Source organism: Cryptomeria japonica, chromosome 10, assembly GCF_030272615.1.
Source record: "Cryptomeria japonica chromosome 10, Sugi_1.0, whole genome shotgun sequence".
NCBI classification, from domain to species: domain Eukaryota; kingdom Viridiplantae; phylum Streptophyta; class Pinopsida; order Cupressales; family Cupressaceae; genus Cryptomeria; species Cryptomeria japonica.
The window spans coordinates 776,741,657-776,755,155 of record NC_081414.1 but is presented as its reverse complement, the minus strand read 5'-3'; positions in this window follow the sequence as shown (position 1 = coordinate 776,755,155).

Below are 13,499 nucleotides of genomic sequence, written 5' to 3'. Positions count from 1 at the left end.
ATGTGCACGATTTGCACCAATGAAATGATGACAAATGTCAACACAGGATTGGGTTGAGAGAAGAGGTTGGAGGCATTAAAGGCCTGAGAAGACCTCATGGTTATCTAAAGGCTAAGGGTCAAGTCTAAATTAGGTTTACCCAATGGATTAAGATTTAATCCAAGGATAAACCTTTGTGCAAATGATTAAGAGATAATCATGGTCAAAGCATTAATGGCCTGATGAGAGCTTTGGGTTGGGTAGAGGTTGAGTCAAAACAAATGTTTTAACCATGTGGGAGAGTTTGAATTAACCATTAATAGTTATTGGAGACTTTGGGGATTAAGTGGTTGAAGGTTGGAAGCCTTCAATGGTTTTCAAAGACTTTAAGGGTTTTGGTGGTTGAAGGTTGAAAACCTTTAACGGTTATCAAAGACTTTAAGGTTTTTTAGAAGTGACTTCCCTTTGCTTAGGGATGTGACAAAGTTTAGAGGAGGGTTAGGTTAATTAGAAGTGATTAGAAGATTCTATAAGGGATTAGGAAGGGGTTTGGGTTTTTGCAAGTGGATGGGGGGGATAATAGGATTTAATTGAAATAATTTAATTCATTCAATTTGGTTGTAATTAAATAAATTTGATTTATTTAATTTAGGATAACTATTTAATTAAATTTGAATTTAATTAAAAGTGGATAGGGGGATTTAATTGAATAAAATGATTTATTCATTAAATGGTATAATGAATTTTATTTAAATAAATTGAGTAATTTACTTAATAAAATAGAAAAATGTGGATAATTAAATTGGATTTAATTAAATAGGGAAATAAACATAAAATATTCATTTAAGAATACGGTCATTTTTATACGTCTACAAACACAAGTACCATAAATATTTCCAAGAATCCTATTTTGCACGCACGAAGCAATCACATTGAATTGAAGTATCATTTCTTGAGAGAAAAAGTTCAGAGCAAAGATGTTATCTTAGAGCATGTTTCTACCAAGGAGCAGCTTGCAAATATTTTTACTAAACCTCTACCTAAGACTACTTTTGAGTATCTTAGAATTCAGTTAGGGGTTTTCCCTCTTCATGAAGTTAGTTGAACATGATGTTGACTACACTAGTCTCTGAATCACTTGCAAAATTTTACAAGGGTTGATGTAGAAGTGGATGTATTCCATAGGGGGAGCATCAAGTTGTAGTATGTTGTTGATGCATAGTGAAATTTAACATTACACATTTTACTTTCAATTTGGCATTGTTGTCAAAGGGAGAGAAGAATTATTTGATTATGTGAAGGAAAACCAATGACAGATTGAAGACAGAGAAAGAATGTGAATACCTGGTAATGTAAATTGGAATTCCTATTCACAATCTTCACAATCACAGTAACAAAGTAATGGTGTTGATATTTGTATTGCCCTCAATGCCAAAGGAGGATATTGTTGGCATTTGCATGAAGATTGCATTAATTATATGTTATGTTGTCATTGATGTCAATTAAACCCGTAATAATATTGTCTTATAATTGGTAGGTAGAACATTGTGAAGGTTAATTGTAAACCGCTATGTAAGTTTGTGAGTTGAACTGGTAATCAATGTAAAAGGTTAAACCTTTTCTATGTTATGTAATCAGTAAACCAACCGATTAAGGTTGTTGAACTGGTTATGTTGGTTTATGATTTGATGTTGAGCGGGAATGAGCAAAGTGTATTGCATCTAATGAAAAACACATGATGAGTTATTGAGCTTGATGAAGTGGTAATCAAGGAGCGGTTGAGGTTTTCTTGATTGATGTGTAGAGATTGCTATGAAATCCAACCGTCATGCTTGTACCGACTTGTTTGTAATATCAATGAGATGATTAGATTTTTTGTTGTGTTATCAACCTAATTGATTTTTATTTAAGGTCGATGAAGTTGTTTTGTTAAGTGTTGGCAAGAGTTTGTAGAAATTAGTTAAGTGTGTGATTTTCAAACTGGAGAATGAGTCTACAGTTTGAGTAAAGGCAGATAGAAGTTTAAATGGATCTGATCAAGAAAATGTAGTGCTATACAGATAGATCAAGAAAAATCTATTTTTTTCTAACAATTATAGCATAATTGAAATCCCCTATCTGGGTAAGCTCTAACAAGCTTGGTTACTTATTAAATCCTCTAAGAAGGTGGTCCATTAGATTGGATTTTCAAATCCTCTATTAAGGTTACTCCTTATAGGGTATTTACTTCTAACAAGGCATTTGTAGTCAATCCCTTAACTGGGTGATTCCTAATAGGATCAGTTCTTAATAGGACTTTTGTAAAAGCTTTAACAGGCTTGGCTCCTAACAGGGAAAACTTCAAAAGAGTTCAGATATTATCTTGTGAGTCTCATCTCACCGTGTTTTTTAACTATTTGGGTTTTCCACGTATAAATACTTGTGTCATGTGGTGAATTCTTTAGTGGTTATGATCTTATGGTTGATTTGATTAGCTATTTTTGATAAGGCGTGATAACCAAAAGCATTGAGAAATGAAGCATTGGCATATGATAAAGCATTTGGATGTTTACAAGTTAAATGTTGTTTATTGTTAAGTTGTTGTAACAGTCAACTGATATTCTTAAAAGTATTGATCTTGACAGTGGTATTTCATTGATAAGTTTACTTTGTATGTTTGAATTTGAGTTTGGGAAGTTTGTATCAATTTTTCTATTTACTGATTCACCCCCCCCCCCCTCCCAATGATGAACTGTCTTTTAATTTCAATATATCATTTAAAGTATTTTGATGTTGAGTATCCAATGACACCAAAACAAAAAATTTAGATATGATATGAGTCAATTTTAATAAATTTTAGATTAGATGGACTTTTAAATATAATACATTATTTCTAGTTCTAATTATTTTTCTACTACTTTTCAATTAAAATTGTTTCTCTTATGCTTATATAATTACGAATTTAATTGTCAAATATGTCTATCTAAGGATTCTTTTCCTATAGTAAAAAAACTTGTCAAGACCATTAAATTATTCGATCTAATTTCTAGTTATAGAATTTACCTTCATCAAATAATACAAAAATATTTGGTATTTACCTTTATAGCAATGAAAATGTCTATCCAACATTCATGATGTGCCATACCATTGATGCTATCACTATAGTATAACTGCAACTCATTGAGTTAACTATGTGTGTGTATAATGATTAATTAAATTTAGTATGATTTTTATTTAGCTCATTCACCTCCATTTGTTGTCATATTTTTGCCAAATGTTCTATTTTCCATTAATATTATCTTGAATTGCACTTTTTTTAGACATTTCTAAAAATTAATTTTTAGAAGTTTTTAAAATATAAATGCTCATTCATTTTTGGTAATCTTTGTTTCTTTTTTTTTGAAAAAATTAACTTCAATATATTTTTCTTATAAAATGTCTAGCAATTATTCATTATATACAAATATGTTTTTGATAGAGATAGATAGATTTAATAGGGACCTGAAATCCAAAGTTTTACAGACCAAGGGTAGTAGCCAAAAATACATTAAACAAAAGAGAAAAAGGGGATAAACCCCACACAGACTCAATGCCAAAAAAAAAGACAAAAAGACCCCCAAAAATAGAAAAAATGAAATCAACTGAGAGAATGCACCAGTTCAGTGTTCTTCTAAGTAATCTTCTAGTTGATTTTCTCTAGATCCTCCATAATGAATCTGGAGTTACCTTGGTTCTCGCTCCGGCTCCTAGCCCTAGTATAGGAACCCGAACTACTCTTCCCACCACTAGCACTCTGGCCACCCTCTAAAGCATTCTTCTTTTATTTTTCCCCAAGGGAGGTTCACTGGCTATGGGTCTAGTTCTATAGTCGGCCATCATTGCATTAATTTTCTCTAAACCTTAAAAGCTATTACTCATCACCTATCTACTAATTTCTAATGGATTATTTAGGTTTTCTTTGATGGCATTCACATACTCCTCCAACTTATCAATTATGTGCTCGTGAAAGATCTTCGTAGTTTCAACATCATGAGATATCTTTTGAATCATGCTCATGGTTTCGTCACTTTTACTAGGCCCAAGGGAGTCCATGAAGGTTTCAATAATTCCTTTAATTCCATCTTTCAGAGTTCCAATTTCCTTATGCACCCACTTCCAACATTTTTTTGGGCCTCTAGTGACATCCAAAATCAGGTCTTCCAGCTTCTTCTCCCTATTTTTCTTGCCTTATTTATCCTTATTCACAGTCCCCTTTTTCTCATTATCCACATTGATGGGAATGCCTAATCTAATTTTGTTGTCCTTGTCTTTGGACCCACTTGACTTGGTCAATTTTTTTTCTTTCTAGTGGGGGTCTCCAGGTCTTGCATTTTCCTACTACTAGATTTAAATTTGCTTGTCACCCACCTTGGAGGGTTGATTTTTCTACTACTATTAGTTCCTAGGGTCACCATAGGCTCCCCTTCTTTCTTCTATCTATAAGGAGGGTCCTCTGAATCCTTGATATCATGCCAATCCAGGGAAGTGCCAGTGTCATCCACTTGCATCTCCATGCCAGAAACAAACCACACCTCAACGTTAGAAGAAGAAATGTGGGATTTATCCACTAGGGAGGGTTTCAGTTCATGGGCTTTGGCATACTCCATGATTAACATGATAATCCCCTCATGAAGCATCAGATTATCTTGGTTCTAAACATGTTTTACTAAACTAATTTCTAAAGATGAAACCAAATAGAAGGGGATGGAAATAATTTTACCATGCCTGAAATGGTTTAAGATTGTTAAATGATATGAGAAAAATACTAGCAAATCTTCCATCAAAAGTGATATACCTCATGATTAATTCTGCCATGTCATGCTAGAGGGAATTCAAATATTTCCTATTGTAGACACTATCTACCATTTTTGTCACCCTTTGTCATTCCTTTTCCTTGTCAAAACAGTAGCAATGGCCTCCACACTTGACTTCCTCTCTCTATAAAATTTTCTGCCTCCATTTCAAGACCACTAACAATGGAAACCAAGGTTTTTTCAACCTAGAATTCTGCCCCATACACAACTAACACACCCTTATTAGATCCTTTGATAATGCTTTCAATAACCATGGGAGAGTTACCATGAAGTCTCTCAAGATAGGGAGCCATCCCACCATCAGAGATTTACTCCCAGACCTCCATATTTTTTTGCCACTTATCATAGGTCATGGGTTCATGCCTATTCTTTTCCCCTCCCATTCTATTACTTAGGCACTCCGAGTAGCTACACTCTAGATGCAAAACCAAGAAAAAATAAAACCCGAAACAAGGTGAGCTGAAAGTTATAGAGCTTCTCAAAGTGGTAATAATTTGAAATACCATCCCAATGGCTCCCATCCAATCATAATCTTTCAACATTAAATTCATTTGTAAGGCCAAAGATATCAATATCATAGGTCGCACATAATTATCAAGAAGGTTTCCCTTCACCTCTACCACTATCATTTAATTGCCAAGTCATCAACAACCAAGTTGGCAAAATTATCTACTAGTTTATTTCCTTCCTGAAAAATGTACAAAATCATGAACTCCTCCTAGCCAACAATCATTTCAAGTCAATCCTTAATTAGGTTCAAAATATTCCAGCTAGGCTCAGTCCTACCCCTGATGTAGTTCACAATATTAAGTGAGTCAATTTCCAAACATACCTGTATAAAGCCTTCATGCTCACCATGTGTAGTCCTATGTAGGCAGTGCTAGGCTCTGCATAATGGTTAGTTTGGGTGCCCAAAGGGAGCGCCATTGTAGAGGCTAGTAAACCAAAATGATTCCTCGCCTCTCCCCCACAACCTATTGGCCTAGGATTTCCCTTGGCCACCCCATCAATATTGATTTTGATCCACCCCAGAGGGGGTGGATGCCAAGATACATTCACTCTATTGTGTTTTATTTTATAGACTAGAACAGATATATCCTAGCAAACGTGCCATTTTTTGATGGCATCCCATTCCTCCTAGTTAGATTGAAGTGGAGGATCATTTTTCCTACCAGGGCAATAATTAAGAGTTTTCTTTAATAACATTCCTTATTTTGATTGCCACCACTTGAGCAGTGGACTCCATATCTCTGAAAACCCTATTATTTATTTCCTTCCATATACCCCAGACAATATGAGGCAGGGATAAGTTCCACAAAATACCAATTGTTTGGTTACCATAGGGGAACTTCCATTGGCACCAAAAGTTTTGTATGGAATCAGGAGGGACCCAATTAAAATTCCACAAATTGAGAAAGAAAACCCAGATATCCCTGACAAAGGAACAATGTAAGAGAAGATGACCAACATTTTCAACATCTTCTTTATATAAAAAACATCTATTAGTGATGGGGATCCCATGTTTACATAGATTATCAGTGGTAGAAATCTTGTTTTGCATGAACAACCACAAGAAGATATTAATTTTGGGAATTAAGAATTTATTCCAAACTCTTGTCTAAAAGGAGGCAAGAGTAAAAGACCTGGTAATGATCCCGAAAGCATCTACCACCACGAAATTCCCATAAGTAGATCCATTCTAAACAATCGAGTCCTCCACATGAGAGGAGGGGATGATGATTAGATTAAGCCAAGATTGCAAAGGCTCTAGAAAAAAATCAAAGCTACTGAGGTCAACCCAACCTCCATCATTGATATAATTCACCACCAAGGTTCCAATCAAACTAGTGTATTTTAATGTGAATTGAGAAGCCCACATCGATTCAGACAATAGACCCTATTATTACATGCTAGGTCAGTCCAAAAGACACTGAGAGGGGGGGTGAATTAGTGTCTAACTGGTTGATGTAAGATTTAAACTTGTTTGCAAATTTATAACCCAAATTAATATACTAGTAGACAAATAATAATGTAGTAAAGAGAAACAAAAGTATAAGCATCAATGCACACCATAACACAGATATTTTTGGCGAGGAAACCCAGTAGGGGAAAAACCTCGGTGGGATTTGTGACCCATAATATTTACTCATTTCCCGATATGAATAAATATTACTTTTACAATAGGGGCCTACACATGGAGGAAGGCCAATATCCTAGAGCTCACTGCTCAACACAAAATGGAGTCACACTAACTACAATTGGATGGTTTAATCCGATAACAATGTACTGCTCAAAATAGCATCTGTAATGCTGGATTTAGTACCAGTTTAAGCTTTGTTAGATACCTCTTCCATAAAGCTTGCTTCGCTCTTCTCTTCTCTCATTCGCTCATACGATAATTATATCAAAATGCATATACAGTTCATTTGTTTCCTTACATTACCTAATTACATTTCAAAATGAACTACAAGATCTCATACATATATGAGTCTTTACAATACATCATATCAACTATACAAATATAGTATTACAATACAAAATAATATTATTTGAAGTCGGCATAGAGTGCTGGTTTAATCTATTATTGGTGTAACTAGATGCCAGTGTGAATAAACGTGTAGTGCCTTCCAGTGCTAGTAGATGATGTTTGTTGCTGGTGTAACCTGTGTACATTTTTCTCATACTCCACTACTCCCACTTTGACATTAATGATAAAGGATGTCAAAAGAATCAAAGAATTCAAAATTTACCTAGAAAACTGTAACCGGTTATTTACAATCTAGAAAATGTCTCCCAAAACTAAGTTAAGACCTTGCAAAAACTTATTATTGTCATAAATTATGGTCTCAATCTATTGGATCATCCCGGTCAGATAATGCATCTACTGCTCTGGTGATCTTTCTCCTTGAATAGATGCTTTAGACAACTCATTCGGGTGTGTTAATAAGTTGTGCAATCTAGGACCAAGTTTGTTCTTCAACTCCTGGGTTTTCATTCTCAACCTTTCCTTCTCTCTTTCTAATTTCTCAATCTTTTCTTCATAGTTTTCCATTTCCTGATCCAAAACTGAAGTGAGTTCCAAAAAACTAATCATATTATCAGTTATATCATCAATTTCCTTCTGTGTTTTCCTTATTTCCTTATCAATATCCTCTGTTAAATGGTGAGGCTTACATGCTTCCCTGTACAATTCTTTGCATTCCACAATGGTGGAATGTAGTGTTAGTAACAAAGTGTGAGATTTTTCCAAGATCAAGAGGCAATGGAAAGCACAAATAAGAGAGAAAAAAATATATGATAGAAATAAACTATATTCTATCAAGAAAATACTGATCAACTCGATCATCAATCGTTACATACAATGAATATGAGCCCTCTTATATAGGAAAGGCTATATGGATATGTGAGCACACAAACATGACATGTGGCTCAATAAGAAACAAGGTTAGGTAGGAAATAGGTGTGGGTAGGTAGAAGAAACAATATAATATTCCACATGAGGTGGATCACCCACTGAATGTGGAATGTAACAACAAGATAAGTCCACAAAAGGTGGAAATTCTCTTACACACACTATCCCAATGTGGCACAAACACCCAAGTGTCTCATACTCAAACTACTATGAAATGCATTTCCTAAGTAAACTTAAGTAAGGTGTAATAATATCCAAGATGAATAATTATTTACACCAACACCCCCCCTTAAGTGCAACTTAGGGGAATGCACTAAAGTCTACAATGCAACTAAGCAATGAAAGATGGGTCCCAACTACTAGGCCATGTTAAGTACCCATGTATAAATGCAAATGCATGCAAACCACTGCAATGAAATCTCTCACAAAGCGGGGAAAGAGAGAAAAACCCAATGGGAAAAAACCTTCCCCCAAAAGAGAGATGAAGAATAAATACAAAGAACTATCATAGAAGTATGTGAAGGACAAAACCCCATGCGAGGAAAAATTCCCCCCATATGAGAGAAGATGAAGAGAGACTAGGAAGCCCCCCCTCAATGTGGAATCTGCACCAATGATTAAAGCTTGAAGATGAATAAAGAAATTGCTCCATGAATGTCGAACAACATTCCTCCCCTTATGAAGAAACAAAACCAAAGGTGTATCCAAAGATTCTCCCCAACCATGAAAGTAAGATGGAGAAAAAATACTCATGATGAAAGGAATCTCTGAAAATTGCTCAAGTGTCCCCATGTTGATGTTGAAAGGTACCCCCTACAAAGGTGGTAAACTGTGCCACATTGTTGAAAAAGGAACTCCAAGATCTAGTGGAGATGAATGTAGAACAATGTCCGAAGACTCATATGTCTCCTCAAAAGATAAAGAGAACTCCTCCAAGTGTTGTACAAAAGTATCCACAATCATGTCAACCTCTAAAGATTGATCATGTAGAGAATGCACAAGAGGGTCAGAGTGATCCCTCGCAACAATCAATGAAGGATCATCTTCATCAAAGAGAAGATGAATGTCATCAATGGTGTCTCCAAAATCTGTATTGTAGGACTGCACAAACAAACCTGTAATGTCTGTCAAGTAGGCATCCGAATCAACTGAAGCTGGAAGACATGAAATATTCTGCTGCATTGAATCACAAGAGAGAAAAAGTGTTGCACTAGCTACATCATCAGGTGCAATAGGTGGTGTGATATCAAGAGAAGGAGATGAAATGCAAGGCTCAAGAATGGGGTCACAAGTGAGAATCCCCAAGTTCAAATGCCCAAAGTTCTCCTCAAAATCTGAATCATCAACATAGGAAGAATCAACCTCATCAATAGGACCAAAATCTGAAAAAGAGTACAACTGAGATGCATGATCAACCACCCCAGTCACAATGATAGCTCCACTCTCCAAGTCTCTAATAATAACTAAATCAGGTGTGAACTCCATAATTTTCCTAGTTACCCCATGTGTGATTTGATAGATGGAAAGAATATTATTTGTCAAGTGGGGTACACACAACACATCATTGAAGGAGTTATCCCCAATGGCAATAGATCCTTTCCTAATCACATCCATGTATGTATGATTTCCCATCAAAATCTGTGACATGTGGCAATGCTCAAATGTAAAAAAAATAGACTCTGAAGATGCCATATGATGAGAAGCCCATGAATCTAGAAGCCATCTCCCTGAATCATGACTTGTAGTAGCATAAAGAGCTTGTCCCTTTCCTTTATCTATCCCAATAGAGTGATCCTTTCCTTTATCCTTGGAAGAAGAAGTCGATGTAAACATTCTAGAAGGTAGGTTGATTTTGTTCTTCTCAAGAAGATTCTTCAACTCATCAATATCCTTCTTATAACAATGATGTTCATCATGTCCTAACTTCTTGCAATATCCACAAAAAAGATTGTCCTTATATGAATTCCTCTTAGGTGAGAATGGTGTATCACCTTGTTGTGGAGAGGAAGATTGTGCTCCATCTTGTTGTGGTTTTGACTTAGGTTGCTTTTGATTCTTGCCTTTTCCTTGATTACTTTGATTCCCTTTATTAGCCACCAAATATTGTGACTTTGAAGATTTGAGAATCCCCATCGTGGTCAACTTAGATTGCTCAAGTAGAAACATCTCTGTGCATGAATCAAATGAGGGAGAACTATATGAGGAACATTGAGCTAACCTATGGGTGTGAAAGCTAGATACAAAGGCTGCATACTCTAAAGGAAGCTTGTCCAACAAGTTATAAACCAATTGAGCATCCTTTTTGTTAATTCCACAATCTTTTAGCTTTGCTCTTACCTCAGTTTCTTTTGTGACATAATCTTGGATTGTATCAAAATCCTTGGGATCCAAAGTTGTGAGTTCACTATGAAGCTTGTAGCCCTTAATCTCATCATCTTGACCATAAAATTTCTTAAAAATATCCCAAACCTCTTTAATTGTTGTACACTTATCAATGTGAAAAATGAGGTCATCTGATACATACTTTCTAAGAGTTCCAAGTGCCATAGCATTCTTAATAAGCCATTCAATTTGAGCATTAAGATCAGTCTTAGGATCAGGTGGTGCTATAATAGTTTCATTTACATAATGAATGAGTCCTTTTTCCATTAGTTTACTCCATGCCTTAATTTTCCATGATGCATAATTATGAGGAGTTAAAAGTGGAAATTAAGGAGAACCCATAGCACCAAAATGAAAAAACACAAGATAGAGAGAGGCATAATCACACAAGACAACCCCCCAAAATACTCAATCAAGAAACCCCCCCACCAAAATGGTGATTTTGGCACTTTATACTTAGTGCATATATAATGGGCCACTTGCAAAATAAGGCAAAGTGGACTTCTGATTTCAATTTACAACTTCTCAAAATGAGATATAAGAGACTTCAACAAATACTCCTAATGATCTAAACTAAGATCCAAGCAAAATGCAAGTACCAAATATGCCAAGAAAAGCCAAATACTGAAAGTACAATTTCTACTCAAAATCACTGCAAACAAATGGTAGATTATGAAAGTAGATGAAAAACTATGCACTTTCAAAAAAAGGGTACCTAAAAAGGAGTCCATATGAGCCCAAATGAAGCCTCGAAAGTTGTAAAAATTAGGATTTCATGATTTCTGAAAAACTTGTATCCAAAAATTAGAAAACGCTTGCACCAGTGTATATATCACAAAATTCTACCCCAAAACAAAAAAAATTGCTAGAAAAAAGGAGTCTGGATGAGTAAGATATCACTATTTGAATATATCTTGCAAAATTATAATTTCTATAAAATTTCCACCCCAGCTTCAAACTTCAAATGCCTCTAGATTTAGCCTTCAAAGTCTGATTTGGATGAAACACAAGGCAAAATTGACTTTCTTGGACCTCCTCAAACAAATGGTGACCTCAGATTTGACCCATCAAGCTTCAATAATAACCTGCAATAGAAATCTCCAAAATGCAAACCCTAATTTTCTCTCAATTGGCAAACCAATGACACTCTAATGGCTTTGATACCATGTAAGACATGGACCAGCTTTGATACCATGTGAGATTTTTCCAAGATCAAGAGGCAATGGAAAGCACAAATAAGAGAGAACAAAATAGATGATAGAAATAAGTTGTATTCTATCAAGAAAATACTGATCAACTGGATCATCAATCATTACATACAATGAATATGAGCCCTCTTATATAGGAAAGGCTATATGGATATGTGAGCACACAAACATGACATGTGGCTCAATAAGAAACAAGGGTAGGTAGAAAATAGGTGTGGCTAGGTAGGAGAAACAATATAATATTCCACATGAGGTGGATCACCCATTGAATGTGGAATGTAACAACAAGATAAGTCCACAAAAGGTGGAAATTCTCCTACACACACTATCCCAATGTGGCACAAACACCCAAGTGTCTCATACTCAAACTACTATGAAATGCATTTCCTAAGTAAACTTAAGTAAGGTGTAATAATATCCAAGATGAATAATTATTTACACCAACACAAAGAATCAATCTACCCTGTACAGTCTTTAATTGTCCTATCAAAGAATTCATCTTTCTCCTTATTCACTCTTTCCTTAAGGGTCTCTTCATTTATTTTATCCACAGTTTGAATATAGAAAGCAATGAATTTGGAAAATGTGTCCAATTTACCTATAGATCCATCAATATGATCAACTTTACATGTCAGTGCAGTCATCTGAAAAATTGGTAAAGTATCATCAATGGCCTTAAATGCTAAGGCATTGCATTCTATAATCCTCTTTATTGAATCTAAAAGTACATAAGTAACATTCGTTGGTCTATAATCCATAGTAGAGGTTCTAGGTAGAGTGCTTGGTTCTGCAATTAGTTTCTTTTCTTCTCCGGATGTTTGCACAGTTGTCTTAACCACTTATGCTTCCTTGCTTCCATCCTTAACCTCTTCTTTATCCACTTTTTCTTCCTTCATATCTTCATTCTTATCCTCATTCTTATTTTCAACCTTACTTTTTGTCTTACTATCTGTCGATTCAAATATATTTTGTTCATGTCCCTTTTCTACTTCTGCTTCTTCTTATGCCAGTATTTTAGTGTTAAGATTAGAGTTGACAATGTTCACCGATGACTCAGAGATCACATCATTTGTAGCTTCAACTTTTTTTACCTCTGCAATTCCCTTATCCAATACAATATTGATAGATCTTGAATGTCCACATTCATGGTAAAAAGAATGTCTGACTCTGGATTAATGCCATCTTTTGGTACTTCCTCTAACTTCTCTTCTTCAGGCTGACTATCTATTTGTGTCGGTGCCTCTGAGATTATTGGTGGGGTGTCATGTGCTGGTGGAGGTAGATTATTCTTAACTCTAATATCTGGTATGTTGCCAATCTTACTCTAACCCTTATCTGTCTTCTGATATACCTTAGTGAATAACTTATCCATCTTTTGTATGTCTTTCTCTTCTTTCTTCTCTCTCTAAACAAAAAATATGTCCCATTTATCAGTCGTTTCATCTGCAATTTCTTTCACTCTGCTAGCCATAAGACTAACTTGTTGGTGACCACTCACAAAAATAGTTCTATTGGCTTCAGATATAAGGTCATCAATTTCCTTCTTAAAATTAACAAGATGCATAGCTAATAGAGCTTCTACCTTCAATTTCTTATCAAGTTCCATAACAAACATTCTCTTTGCTTCTAATCTTAAGTACAGATCATTAGGTAGAACATCTACAACTTCAATAAGAACCCTCTTGT